Here is a 16449-nt window from a genome sequence, read left to right as displayed (position 1 = left end):
AACCGTGTCTTAAGGCGACTTATCTCAAAGGAAAACATAACACAGAAAGAATAAATTTTCTCCAAAAAAGGCCACTGCGGAAGAGAGTGGGGGGGGAAGATGGACGGATGGTGATGGGGGATATGAAGGCGCCGAGGAACTCCTTTAAGAAGAAGGACTCTTTCACCCTTTCCCCCAAATCCTTTGCCCTTTAAAAGGGCCTTCTTTTGTGTTCCCTTTCCCTGGACCTGGATTAAGAGCAATGGGCCATCACCATCCAGGAGGACCCTCGTCGGACCCCTTATTACGATGCCCTATCCCCTCTCCACCCAACTTCCCCCTCATCTCTAGATCCCCAGAGTGGCTGATGGCGGCGATGATTGCATCTGTGTCCCCCTTTTGATCAAAAATTGATCAAAACACGGAATTTCAAAAAGTTTTCCAACTGCTCCCTTTCCCTCTCTCTCACTCCATATATTTTGCTTAAATTCTCCTCTCTGATGCTCTACCGCTCATTTACATACCAGGACTACCGCCAGCGTTCATGGAGGTCCGGTTGGTAAATTTTATTCACTACCGTGTTCCAATAAACTGTAATCTTCGGCATATACTATATACGGAAATTCGGCAGTTGCCTAATTTGTGCAAAGGAATAAACGAAAGGAATATTCTTATAAATATATTCGAACGTCTATGTGTACATATAGGTATAAATATATATATATATATATACACACATATATATATATATATACACATATATATATATATATATATATATATATATATATATATATATATATATATATATATATATATATATATATATATATATATACATGTATATATATATATACACACATATATATATATATATATACACATATATATATATATATATATATATATATACACACATATATATACGTACATACCATTACATACACATACACGTTCGAATATGTGTATAAGTATATATATATATATAAGTATATATATATATACGAGGGTCATCCGGAAAGTAGTACCCGTTCGTGAAATAAAGACACAAAAGTAAATATTAACAAACATAAAAAAATTTATTTGAAAGAGGATACTTTAAACTACTTCTCAACATAATCTCCAAGCAAATTAAGGCATTTGTCATAACGTGTGACAAGTTTCTGTATTCCTGCTGCATAGTCCTTCGCCGCCAGCTCATTGAGATACGCGAGGGACCCATCTTGCACAAATTTTTGCATAATGCAGATGGTGTTTAACAATTTCATGAACAATTGTTCGAGAAACATTGGGAAAATGCTCACAGATGTCATCAATTGTGACGCGCCGATCGTTCCTCACGAATTCGTCAACTGAGCTCACCAGTTGGTCTGTAATGACAGACGGTCTCCCCGAACGCTCATCGTCGTGTGTGTTCCCCCTCCCCATGTTGAAGTTGCGACACCACCGCCGAACAGACGACTCGTCCATTACATTGTCTCCATACACCTCCTTTAATTGGCGATGAATATCACATGGGCGAACGTTTCTTGCATTGAGGAATTTAATCACTGCCCTCACTTCACAACTGGCGGCGTTCTCAATTTTTTTAAACATTGTAAACAATCACAGAAACAACACAGGCAATGCTAGCGTCACGCAACTTGGCTCAGAGAAGGCAGACAAGCCACTGAAGCTATCTGACCTCGTCCAGCGGCTACTCGCGTCGTCAGCACTTCATGCGGCACGAACGGGTACTACTTTCCGGATGACCCTCGTGTGTGTATATATATATATATACAGGTATTTATTGTCAGGATTAAATCTTAATGGCATTCACTAATTCACTAATGCTTCGTTCACACGCATTTATATCCCATTGGGCCACTTAAATAGGTCTGGTTTCCGTTTTATTCACACCCACACACAAGGCTTTACCCAACTTCGCCAGATCAATGTAATTGTCCAGCTGTCACTGGTTTTAATTCGTTTTAATAAGCCTTCGTATGCACAGGTGTTAGGCTACAGTATTTCGTGCTTAAAAATATAAATAACTTATAATAAAATAGCTGATTTTAGCAATATCCAATGTAATTCTGAAATACTGTGATGGTAAAAACATCAATGAATAAAATTGGATCAATAGTTTCCATGGATGTGATTTGATTTTTGCAAAAACAATTAGCACTTAGCTCGAATATAAATGATTTAATAGTTAGAGAAATAATTTGATGGTTTAATTGCTGGCAACTGTTTGAGATCGGAAAAAACAAATTAAATTTATTTTTTCTCTTCCTAAGATATTCTCAGGAAATCATATCTAAATAGGACATAGATTTTGTTACTCTGCGTATTTTCACCCTGTTATACCAAAATATTTTGGCCTATACCCCATACTTCCTGGGAGTTATGTCCCCAAGCAAGCAAAATAATTTTCCAGATTTATGTATTATTACGATATACTATATATGCATATACACTGTAAAATACATCATGTATAATAAATTTTGGATTAGATTTAAAAATATAGGATAACGTCGGCTGTTGCTTAGCTGTGTTCACTCTCTGCATCTAAAATACTAATTCGTCTCCTTCCTATCCCTTCACCCCTTAGTATCTCCTGTATCCTTTTTCCATGTATTCTTCGAATGCCCCTCAAAAATGTTCTCTTATCCTCTTCTCCGCCTATATATTATCGCTAATTTTTTCGACTCATTTATGTCTTTCCATTCTCCTCTTTAATCACTTAAAAAGGTTTCCAAACTTTGCTTATCCTCCGGCTTTATGGCCAAGTTTCCGAGGCGTGCCAAACTGCGCTACGTCTGGAGCCGTTTTTATTTGTACCACCCAAGTTTCCAGTAGGCTGAGATAAAAAATCCCCTTGGGTATTCAGCACAAACATTTAAGTTTCTAATGTACGGATTTATATCTCGTCTCCCTTTTTCCGTTCCTTTCCCTTTCTCCCATCCCTTCTTATTCCAACCCTCCCAACCGCCCCGACTTACCCTTTGGCGCGAAGCCTCGACTCCTCCGAGCAGGGTGACTCGTAAGTAAGGTTGAATATCTCTTTTATTTATTTCCCGCTTTAATATTTCCTCCCTACATCTCCCTTTCATCCTCCTCTTCAGCTTCGACCCCTTCCAACTCCCCCTTCCCCGCCATGCACACACACACACACACAAAAGAGCGCGTCTCTCGTTAGGAGCTATAAAAACCCGTCGCATCAAAACCTCTAACCATTCCCCTCGTCGCTCCGCTGGGAGCCAAACTTTCTTGAATAATCATATTCCCTCCTCCTCCCAACCCACTCGCTCTCATGCGCCCACTCCATCTCTCCCCCAACGCCTTTATCCGGTCTCGTCCCTCCTTTGCAATCAGACACGAACGCGATCTTCGGCGTGAGCGTCGTTTAAATGTTTGAATTCTAACTGCGTCGCGAATCAACGCCGGAGGCGTTATTATCCCCACTTCTCTACTCTCCCAATCCCACGACGTCTCTTCCATCATTTTCTTCTAGCGCCGCGTTCCCCAATCGCCGTTCGCCATCTTAGACTCTGGCGCTTGCAACTTTGGTCAGTAATAACGCCCAGTTTCGTTAAGGTTATTGTTTGCTTTGATCTGGATGGAATGGTGTAGAAATGTCTTTTGGAATTAAAATGGAAATCTTTCGCACGTAAATGTGTTTTCGTAATTAAGCATCGAGCTCTGTGTTCTAATTCTGAGGCTTAAGCCACACGAAGGGTAATTTTGTGTGGGTGGGATATGTGTTTGTGTGTGCATGTACCTGGCGCGGTAATAGCGTCCATGAAGATGACTTATAATTTTCCAATAGTGTTATTACGTAAGAGATAATCACACAATAGCATTATTCAAAATTCCCTTGAGGGAACCTCACACAGACTGTGTGTTTGAATCGAAAGACATCGGGACGGTCGGTAAGGATTGAATGAAATCGTGAACGCAATATTTTGGGTCGTGACCAGGATGTGAATGTAACGATTGGTCTAAAAACCTGTCGTATACTCAGGTCTAAATGATAATAATTTGAATGTCCATCTATTATGTAGACAGTATTTTTCCGTTTTAGTATCGTATGTACCCTCTGGGCATACCGCCTCTTAAGCGGATCTCACTAGTATTTAAAATTATGGTAGGAAAACTTGAGCTGTCCTCGGTTGGAAGTAGATTTTTGGTTTTAATTTTCGGTACAAAAGTGACACCTTCCGAAGGTATCAAAAATGCCATTTTTCATTTTTTAATTGAATCGTTTTATTTTTTTGAATCAATATTTTGTTCACTCTAACGATTCAAATGACGTTGCTCTCGAAGGGAGTGGAACACAAAACAACGGAATGACGAGCAAGATAAGGTTATTTTGATAAAAACGTGTTTTCTTCAGTCAATCAAAAATTCCAAATCGGTTTAGCCGATGGAGACCAAAAGTTAAACCAGTTACACCATCCTTAAATTTTCAAAAGGCCATTTAAATTTCCTTTAGTTCTATTCCACTTCAACGTTAATAATGCAGAATTCTAAATTCAATCACAAAAGTTTTCAATGAAAGTTGAACCATCCATCAGCACATGCCTTAATGCAATTTTCTGATAAATAATTTATTAAATTCACAACTACACCAATAAAATTCTTTTATTTGACTCTTTACGCCTCCTGCATAATTCTAACTTTTGAAGAAATTTCTTAAAACGGAAAACCCCGACAGAGAGATCATTTTTAATGCCTTGGCCGACAAAGTTAAAACATATACTTAAGGGAACACTAATCTTATTAGTCAAATCATGGAAATATTTACTAACCATAATCTACCGTTAATGAGTGGATTAATTTTCAAGTTACCGACAAGGAAAACGACTTTCATAACTTTTTTTCATTCTGATATATAAGGAATTTCTATTAGTACAACAACCAGTGACCCACGTTACATTTAATATTCATTGAAAATTTCATTGCATGTCTTTCATGTAAATCTTAACATTTTATTGACTCGCTACATCCGGTATCAGTTCAAACTACATAACTATAGAGATGAATGAAAATTCTTGATCATTTTTTTTGTTAGGCTTTGTCGCTTTTAGCTGTGTCTTGTTTTCCTATACTTTCAAATGAATTTCCTTGATTATTTAGATTTGTCTTTTCATTTGATTTTATGCATAAACATAGCTCAAATTGCCCTACCTCTGAATATTATTTCGTTATTTTTGCCAAAGTAGTCTTCACTAGATTCCCTTTTAGTGTAAGTGTTGTGTTACCTTTCATCTAAGGATAAATCTCTGATCCTTAATTTGTACCAAATATGTGCATAATTTATAACATTTATTTATCCTGTTAACTTGTATGTGTCATTTTTTGCATTATGACTACTAATAGGAGTCCTCACGTATATTTCATGTGAAATTAAGACAGAATGATGGCAACATTTTATCCTCAAATTTTCCTCATGTGTAAGGTGGCCTAACTACTCATTACCAGAGCCAAGGATTTCAGGAACAGCAAAAATATTAAAACAAAAACTGTATTGGCATATGATAAATCTTATAATCTTTCCTTTGGACAGCGGAATCGATCGACTTTAAATAATTTTTGCTATAAATTTTGGGAAAAGGTTAACGGTTTTTCAAAAATAATTTTCGGAACTTTAAAATGTTTATTTTGTCTAAATTTAAAATGATAAATACCAGTATCAAGGTTTGGTTCCAAACTTCAATTACATTAATTGAAAGGGCTTTAAAATCCCCCAAATTCTCTCATCATTGCATTTTTCCGCCAATGGGCTGCGGCCAGCTGAGTGCACGAATCGAAAAAATCATCCCACCGATGCTGATGAAGGGCAGTGTTAATTTTCTGAACCATTTATGCCCATACGGTAAGACAATTTTTCCGTGCTCGAAAACACTTAAGCTTATTAAATACTCATGTTTTTATTCCCACTCCCAAACAAAGGCCCAGCCATTTTCTCAATTTTTTGTTAGTATGTCCAGAATTTTATTAGATTATTATTGGCATTCTGCCGTTTGAACTAGGTTGAATGGACACTGGCCATTGCACATCGATAACGTCCTCTACATTTACAAACAAGGCATAGCCATCCATCCTACGCAAAAATAGACTATTTCATTAGCTCATGAATTTTTCTCCAATAATTTCACCCAACTTACATTACTATCTTATTATTTTAGGCTTACATTATATACATACATATTCATACACGTGTATACTATACATGTTTATATGTATACGTATACAAATATGTATTTACGAACACAGAACTCTGCCCCCTGACGCCATCTCTTGGCCAAAGAATTAGGGCTCTTGGTTAATATATAAGACCCGCAAATTTCAGTGTGCATTTAGTTTCCGCGACAGCTCAGGTGGCTAGAGCATTCGTCCGGCAAGTGGAAAGATACGGTGTTCAAGTTCCTGTCAAGGAAATATTATTGCGCTTGTGATTTGCTAGATTCCACCTTCCCCACATCTCCTGTGCTGGTGCTTCATATGTGTTCCTATCACTTTTCCTTATATATATATATTTCCATGTGAACGGATATTTGTACGCCATATAGCGGAATTTCGTTATATATATATATATATATATATATATATAACGAAATTATATATATATATATATGTATATGTATATATATATTCACATAGAAATTGGAAATATTTATAAGGAAAAAGTATAGAAAACACATAAAAGACGAACACAAGAAGGTGAGGAAGTCGAGCAGGTCATATGTGCCAAAATATTTCCTTGAACATACTTGAATACCGGATCTTTTGACTAACTGAGCCAATGCTCTAACCACTTGAGCGTTTGAGGAAATTTAATTTACTCCGGGGTTTATGCAACCAAGTGCCCCGCTTCTTTGGCCAGGAGATGGCGTTAGGGAGCTGTTTCACTCACCAAAAGAGAAATGGACTACAAAAGAGAAAAGGGCTGTACGTAAAGCAATCATGCAACGTCATAAAGAATAGGAATAGTGCCTTTCGTAGCACGCATAGCCGCATAGCACGTTTAGATGAAAGAGACAAGCCACATTGGCCATATACACATTTAAATACGAAAATCCGCCATTAAGGGAGCATACACTCATTCACAATGAATGAAGGTGAATGAGTATATGTTCACTAAATGGCGGTTTTTCGTATTTGACTGTATGTAAGTATGTATACATTATCATTATAATTAGGTTATCTACCAGTTAAGATACGTTTTTAACGGACACAACTACCAAATTAATATTTTTTTCCAACAAAACACAACACAGAATCCTTCTTTGCCACAATTATACTTTTTAACTCCGTATACAGGGTTCGTCCGGCAAATAAGTGTACTGAGTTCAGGAAAAAAAAATTATTACACTTTTACATATCTTAAGCTAATATTCCTCAAAATAGGACCCTTGTGAGTCGATACACTTGTTCCAGCGGCGTTCCCATTCCTGGAACGCTCCCGCGAAGGCATCATCGGGAACCTCTCGAAGACTCGTCGTCGGCCTCTTCTCTGCCCTCCACGAACATCTTGTGCCACCGAAAGATCATGTTTCTGGACATGGCTGACTACCCGTAAGCCTGGTTAATCATACCGACAGTTTCGGTAGACGATTTCTCAAGCTTTACCGCAAATGATGGAATAACGCTGCTCCAAAAACTTCGGCATCGCGTTCCGTGACGTGGGTCGAAGCGTGGAGGTTCGCGTTAACAGAGCTCCTCACTACACCACAGCTCAGAGCCGACTGCCTTTTTCAGCGTCGCTTGCCAACATACCCCCCTTCAACCGCAGCCCGTCAGAGCGGTGCTGGGCGCGCCTGGAGCGGCGCGCCCAGCCCAGGAGTCAGTACACTTATTTTCCGGACGAACCCTGTACTTCCTTCCTCCCTTCATTTCGTCCAACATCCCTATTCTTTCCTTGCCCATTCAACGCTTGCCTAGCGGTCTCCCCTCTATTTCAGTCTTAAAAATCCCTTGTGCAATCTAAACTTACTGCCTACACATCTTCTGTCTCCTTTGGATTAATTTTCAACAATCCTCTTTATTGCTCCACCGTGCATAGCACTTCTATTTTTAGTGTTCCATTATTTTCATGCCCATTTCACGTTTTCAATCCTTTTGCATATCCATATTTCAAAAACTTCCAATCAACACATTTCATTTTTTATTAACCACTATACTTCCACAAAGTTTATTACAGTCTACAAATAAGCATTTTAACGAGTTTTTTAAACACATTTGATAAATTATTTCGATCGATTGGAGCGATCATCACATTACAGAAGCTGGTGTCTTAGAATGTTGGTTAATACCAGAGTTTGTATGTTGTCTGGCATGTACCAATCGTAATCTTATCTCAAAGGCACAGAGCATTGTCCTGATTGTTTTTTTTTCGTTTTAGAATATCATATATTGTTTTGGCTTTTTTTAAGTTTTTGGCGGATGACAAACATCTTCTTGATTGTTTGGTGGAAATGAGTCTGTAATTCCGAAATTTTCTGAATATTTTCGACCTTTTGGTTATCCTCTTCAAGCATAAATCGGAACGCAGCCATTTTGAACTGTCGTTGTAACAATTCTAAATTCACTTTTTTCCCTAACATGAAATTTGCACATCCATCTTTGCGCTAAAAACCGAAATAGGATCTTTTACGGTTTGAACAATGTAATTAATTGGAAAATGCATTGTAATTTTTCATTATATGACTGTAAATTGGGTTTTTCGGTTAAAATATCCATCAAATATTTTTTGTCATAAATCCAGACCTTTAATACTACCCCTTTGGTTTTGTATTAGTTGGCAGATTTTTTTATAAATGTTCACGTTTTCAGTAAAAATATAAAAATGTATGATTTATGCTCCTCAGCTTCTTTTACCTTACATGTTTGCAATCAAGCTTGCATTGTAGTTAACTTCCATGATTTATCATCAACAAAATCTGAATAATTTATTCTCTCTAATTGATCATACCGAGAGGAAAAACTTAATCAATGTCCATTTATGATTTCCCGAATTCTACGAATAGCGTGACATCTACGAATTACCATGTGTAGATAACTCATGAACTCCATGTTTATAAAAATTCAACTAATATTTCAATTTCATGATGCATAGGCGGTGCGTATTAAAAGGAGAAGCAGTTGTAATAAATATTTATATGCGGTAAGCATACGCTGCCTCGATGTGCCAACATGCAACTAAAATCAGGGAAGTTTCCAAAGAGAGAACTAAACCATACTAGAAATAATGCCAAGTGTAAATGTTATGATAAAATCCGCAGTTATAATGATAAAAATTTCAATTTGAAAAATCTGAAGAGTTTGAAGTCTTGTTAAGTGTTCTTGACCACACATATATTAATAATAATTTTAAAAGAGAATTGGCGTTTTAAAAACTTGCCAAGAATAGGTGATTGGTGATGAATGCGTTAAAAATAGCGGTTCAAAGTAATGATGATATACCTAGCTTGCTGAATAATTGCGCTATTCTACTGCATAAATTATTTTCCTAGCTAATTAGAAACCCGTTTTATTCCACTCTAATTATGTCGTGGAAAAGTGCAATTATTTAACAAGATATGATTTTCACCTGCCATAAGAGCACTGCTGAATCTAAGCAAATATTTAACCTGCTCAAATAAAGCAAGCAACGTTTATTAAACACTTTCTTTGGGAATAAAAAAGGATGAGATGGATTGGGAAATTAATAAATGAAATAATGGGGACGATTGGAAAAAACTGAAGGAAAAGGTCAATGAAATGAAGAAAGTATTGTGTTCCGTTGGGTGCCAAATGATCGATGGAAGCTGAGTGAAATGGAGTGCTATGCTGTAATATTCTTACGGTGCTCATCGATCGACTGCTTGAGTCGCAGAAGTGATGAGGTGCAAAATTTGGCAAATACGTCCATTCACACGAAACATTATGTGATAATAGCTATGGCAGAGGGATGATGGAAGTTTTGGAAGAAGATCAAAAACCGTGGATGGAGGCGATATCGGGAGATGGATTGGTACGCTGAATGCCGTAGTAGAGAAGCCAACGATCAAAAGGCGGGGCGAGTGGTAGGGGTAGAATATAGATGTATTTGACAATATGACAGGAAATAGGATGTACAAGGATCTAACTCAGAAATTGACATTTGGAAAAATATGTTTGCACAAGCCGTTAGGGCTCCGCAATTTTGCTAATACGATCAAAGCATACAGTGATCGTTAGAATAAAAAATAATAATAATCATGTTGGACGGCTTGAAGGGAAGATGTAGGCGCAATTAAAGAGGGGCTCATCATAGTGAAGGATGTTGGGTTGAGTTTTGTTAGATGAATGTAAGGGAAACGTCGCCGTGCCGTCCAATAGCTCGATAGATAGTACCTTCTGATAATCCAAAATCTGCCTAAACCAGTAGAATGCCATTAATTATTATAATAACCAGCATAACTAATTTATGTATCTAAGGTAGGGTTTTAGTTGTCCCTGACTACAACTAGGTATATCGAGTGAAATCGCTTCTTTTAATAGGTATATATTACCATTAAATTACATATCTTATTTCCTAATTCTATTATTACTGTCTACGTACCTTAATACTGCGCAAATAGTCTATTATCCTCCATTTTATCCCCGGCTAGACTAATATCCCCCTCCTTTATCATTGCCTACAGTAATTCACCTTTATTTCCTTTGAAATACTTTTTAGTGTTATTGAATCACCAAAAGGTTACTGTTTCAATTATACACAACCTCGCGAGAAACCATATACAGTTCAGTTTACTTTCCTAAAAGAAAGTTTTAAATCAGCTTAACAATTAAGCCAAATTTCAGCATTAATTAAATCCAGGCCTCAAGCGAAAAAAGACAGGTATATGATGGAATTCTATCCGTATACTCGGTTACCCAAAATCTTTATCCTGTAGTAGTCGTCGTTTCATTGCCCAAGCAGAATTTGTATCGGTATGGAGAGCAAAATTATAACAAGGTGTTCTTCCAAGGCCTGCTTTTGATGCAGATAGAGTTACTACCGCTCATCCGTGGGAAACTTGCGGCCATATTCCACCTAAGAATACCTCATTCCCTTAACTACCCTCCCTCTTCATCCTGAACTCCACGTATCCCAAAGTCTCTTAAGGTCGAGTCACATCGTCTCACTTTCCGTGGAATTACAATAGTGTTGGAATCGTATAAACTACGGCGCCGGATGTCGCACATGGATAATTTCAGAGCGGGCTCTATTTCTTTCCCCCTCTCTCGGCCTAGTCAGTGTAGCTAATCAACAGTGAATATTCTCTGAAGGCGTGATGATTAATAAGAGAGGAGAAGTGAAGAGGTAATCGGTAAAGATGACATCGTATTAAATAGTCTTGCAAATATGTTTGGGATATGGAAGAAGGATGTACCATTGAAAGCATGAATGCCTATGCTAGAGAAATTTCTACTCTTGCCTTCAACGCAGATAAGACGTTGGTAGCATTGTGATTTTCTTGCGACGGCATCGCTTGTGATGACACCGCAAATAACCCTGCCTATGATTTCGATTGGGTGAAATTTGGAACGGAGAATTGAATCGTATGATACAGCCTTTAAGTTTCGGTCCAATTAAGAGCTCTCGTGTAATGGGGTATCATTTATTTCCCTCTAGAGAGACGCCATTATTTCTCGAGATGGGCATGGGCATCAATGATCGGCCAAAGTTTTAGTGACTTAACATAGGCTAATATATTTTGAGCGCTTCGATACATTTTACTGCCAAGCTTTTGAGTCTACACCTACTTTATTAAAATAAAGTCTATTCAATTTAATTGTGCCTGTATTTGAGTAAATTATTTAACTTTGTTTTGCGAAATGAAGTCAGTTACAGCTATATTTGTTATAGTTAATTATTATGCGAGGGATAATTGCATCAACTTAGTACAGACAATGTGACGATACAGTTTTCAAAAAATTTTGGATAAAATTCTCAAAGAGGCATTTTTGCCAGAGTTCCTTATGTGGTTTATACTAAATTGTTTACTGAGTTCTAAACTAGTCGTAATTTCCTCCAACTATAAAATTTCTCTTTGAATAGAATGTTAAAGGGTTCTTAGGGTTCGTTTAGCCCTGATATGCAGTGCCGCATTTTCTAACGCTTCGAGTAGCCACTTGGGATTAAACTGGTGAATTCTTGAACTCAGTGTTGGCCCTCAGTTTCAATGGATTACTCCGATTGGGGGACTCTTGAGCAACAAGTACCATCGCGTGGTTTACCCGAAGGCGATGGATACGGCAACCGGTGAAAACCTGCCGCAGCCCCCCGACTCAACATCCACGCTCCGAGCCCAAATCGCGTTGCTCAAGGGGTTTTTAAGATATCAGCGTATCAAGCCGTATTGGTCCACACCAGTCTCCCAGGGAATTCACCTCCCGCCATCCGGTGGCCAATCATCATAAATGATATGATCCGTTTGTTCCAGATATCCCACATAAGCCGGAACGGAGAGCTCTCTCGATGTCTACCCGTATGTGTTACTCTTTGAATTTCTCGAGCTAATATTTAATCCACAATGTAAATTCATCATATAATGGAATCCATTTAAAAAAAAAAAATTAGTATTTTCCAGTGAGTTTACCGGCGTCTGTCATATTTGGCTCAAACCAATCAGGAAGGAGGGAAGAATTCCTGCGTTTGTACCAGGAAATGCACTTATGTTAATCCATTATGAGGAATGTCATAGGTTTCTTTCCTTTTAGCATAAAGTAGGAGTTCATAAATATTACATCCTATGGTTAATGGCATTGTATCGATTTAGAATCTTTCAAATGTAACGCATTTATTGATGTGCGAGTATACGTAATTACTAACCGACCATTCGATTAGACAAAGAAACCCTGCTTTTATGTTATTATAGTAAACCCATTCTTTTAAATGATTTTCTACATACATTTGTGTCTTTAGTCTGCCTCTCATTCGTATATTGCTCCAAGCTGAATCTTCGGTTACTCAAACCATTATTACAGCAAAATCAACCTCCACTTAAAAGAAAGGAAGAAAAGTAGACTAGGCAGAATCCCTAAAAATTGGACGGGATGATTTGACAGAGCTGCCCTGAGAAGCCATAGATGTTGGTCAGTGGCTAGCACAATCAATTTAAAACTATGCACTACTCACAAAGCTCCTTGCATTTCTCGTCTAGAGGATTTCATTAACTCTTACCTTTATCGTCTACCCCACCCGTAGTCACCAGGGCTCATAATCTATATATCCTGTGTATCATAAAAATCTTGGAAATAATAATTGAAGCGGCTTCTTGTTACCTACCTCAATAGTGTTTTTAACTTGACACCATCACTCAATGGCCACCCCACTGGGGTCAAACGACTTTGCCGCCGCCTCACTGAGGAATAGACGTTGCGTGGACTGCCTTTCGTCTGGCTCGTAACCTTCGACCTATTTGGCAGGTGTGACCCTCCCAGGAGCAATTTAATTGATCCCACCAGCACAGCTCTAGGGGTCATCGGAGCGCACAAGGCCTTCCACCACATTAAGGCTCCAGTCCATTGGAGGGATTAGGGATGTAAAAAGTAAAATTGTGGTAGAATGAGAAGCTTTCACAATGATGAGGGAATTATTAACAAGACTGTTATATAAGTATGTAAAAAAATTGCTGTCAAACCTTGATTTAGTGCGGCGCGGAAGTATGCTTTCGGAGCAAAAGGAATGGAGTAGATTGGAAGTATTTTAAATGCGTTTTTGGAGAAGAATGGAAATGATAAAAAAAATAAAGGAAACCAAACCCGGGAATGTTAGTCTTAGTTGGGGAGAGAGGGTATTTTTGACATAAATCAATTTTGACAAAAAGGAGGCAGGAAGTACGAAGTTTGCGGAATTAAATAAGGGTATTTTGTATGGTTGAATATCGCGTAACAATTTGTTTGTAGAACCAATGAAAAGTATTGTTTTACCGTTTCATAGATTGCGCATCTTTCATCTATTTTTAAGGACAGGCTATCAATCATAGACAATAATGGTGCATATACATTTCCTTTTTTATAATTTTTTAATTATGTAATTTGGATTCCTTACTATACTTGTGTCTTTCTTTATTTGTTAATTAAAATATTAGTTGAACTATTTACCAAAACAATTAGCAGACTAAAATGTACGTCCGTGATGGGAACATGAAGTTCATGCAACTTGAAATCATTTACTTCATTAAACCTTAAAATAAATAGATCCTTTTGGCAATTGAAATCCGTATTCCACTTTTTCAGCAGCTCCTGGATACTGCATTAAACCAAGGTTTTTTTTTCGGAAGAGCTCTTTTATTTTAAGCTAATTAATATGAGTGAGCTTTGTTAATGCCACTGTGCTAAGGAATTTCCCTTACTTGACTAACAATTTTTAACGTTAAAGCAGAGGTTCTGAAATGTCATTATTTTTTTATTTTCTTTACACTGTTTAGAATAAAGCAAGTGACTGATCCTGGGAGTAGAATTTAATATGTTCAATGAATTCAAGTGTTTCCTCCCTTGGCCCTCTTACTTTTATTATTTCAAGTGTTCTAATAGTTTAAATGATTAGTCTTTGCATCTAATTGTCTAGTTTTTTCTTTGTCCAAATAGTCTTTATTTGTCCCAATACTCTGGTTTATTCATTCATATTTCACCGTATCATCGTATAGAAAAAGAGTTAAAAAGTATTTTCTGTGAAAATTAGTCTATTAAGTAAACACCCTCTGCCACACACCCTGGGGGTACCTTGAAGGGTACCATGTAAAAATTAATATAAATAATAAATTCGAAATTTTTAGCCTACGTTTGCACTGACCATAGTGGGTGACCAATCAGAATCTCAGCAAATGAGAAAGGGGTGGGCATTTTCTTTGGATCAATTGGCCATCGTGCAAGAATTTTCTAGGAATTATAGCGAGAGATTGCCCAAAACGTTTTTGAAAGACAATTGCATGGGTATCTCCATAAAATACATTGGGGTTGGCCTCCGACTACCGGTTGGGACAGGAGACGGAAATTTGTCTGCCAGGATGCATATGCACATTGGGAAAAGGCTTGCTATCCTCCTTCCCTTCCTCCTCTCCCAACGCCTACGCCACTGCATGTACCGCATTTAAGAGGAATACGGAATGTAATTACTCTGGGCTTCTGCCCAGGATTCCCATTCCAGTTGCTGGATATCAAATCTCAATTACGTCCACGCTTTAAATTGCTTCATTGTAGATTGAGGTTATTACGTCATGATCTGATTAAATTATTGCTATGCATGGGGAGACAATTTTGAATAATTAAAGGAAATTGGTCATTTAGTTCATGTGAATAGATTTTTATTATTTAAGTGTTTCAACATGCATGCTGAAAAAATTAACGAGGATGATAAAACTGCTATTCCAGAACAGACATCTCCATCACAGTCGACGCAAAAACGAATCCATTATTAATCAGTTTTTTAATCGAGCTGCAATCATAAGTCACCGTTTTCACAGAATGCATCTATACAAATATCAGCCAAAGCCTAATCCATATATATATATATATATATATATATATATATATATATATATATATATATACATATGCCCACACACATTCAAACACGGATTCTTCCAATCCGCTTTCCCTCTCTCTCTCTCCCTCTCTCACTCACTCTCAGTACAAATAAATAAAATCGCGTTTTTAATAACCCAATACTTAAGCCAGAACTTATCCAGGATTAGTGTTTAACTTATCGTGGAGAAACTTTAATTTTTACGTGAACTCTAAATATATTTGACTATTTCCCATTCATATATTCAAAAATTACTGAATTCTGAAGAAGGGACATTCGAGTCAAAAAGAAAAAATAATTAAGAGTTTTAAATCTATTTTTTTTTATTTAATAATAAAAAGCTCAGAAGTTTTTTAATGGTTAAAAGGGATATCGGTGGCGTAATATTTAACGCCATTCAGAGAGAAAGCCTTTGCAAAAAATTTCAGAGAGCCATTATTTTTAATTTCGTCCATCGCCTTCATGTTCGGAATGAGTGCTGACCTTTATTTTTTTAATTTAATAACACTATTAGAATCCTCGTTTAATTTTTTTCGAAGCTGGATCCCTAATAAAATTAAACAGAAGTAGTATGAAATACAATCTTCAATGTGGTCAACTGAGGAAAACAAGTTGGAGAGACGGGAAAGAGGGATCTAGTCCCAAACGGGTATCGCAATCAAATATGACCGCACGTTCAAATTTGTGAGCCGTCATCATAAAAATATCGATTGGCATTTATGGAACATCCGGATGAATATATATCATCTGGTAAGGCCACATGCCAAGATAAGACTAATGTTACAGCCAACGTGAAATTAAAAACCTGGCATCAAATATATAATGAATTTTTTTTCTGCTTTACGAATGAAATAACTTGTAGGCCAATAGCCATAAATATTGTTTCCATTAGTTTTCCCAGTAAATATTGGGTTTTGGTTTTAACGCTTTTGTGCTATATTAATTTC

The 16449-nt window shown here is 37.2% G+C and overlaps 1 protein-coding gene across 2 annotated transcripts in view; it reads left to right on the top strand.

Annotated features, from left to right (window-relative positions):
* LOC139695186 (uncharacterized) overlaps positions 1-16449 on the top strand; it is a 119545-nt gene that overhangs the window by 87200 nt on the left and 15896 nt on the right. The gene's annotated exons all lie outside the window — the stretch shown is intronic.

This window comes from Hetaerina americana, unplaced genomic scaffold (genome assembly GCF_022747635.1).
Source record: "Hetaerina americana unplaced genomic scaffold, ioHetAmer1.1.p SCAF_6, whole genome shotgun sequence".
Classification (NCBI taxonomy): domain Eukaryota; kingdom Metazoa; phylum Arthropoda; class Insecta; order Odonata; family Calopterygidae; genus Hetaerina; species Hetaerina americana.
This window is presented reverse-complemented; position numbering and strand designations above follow the sequence as displayed.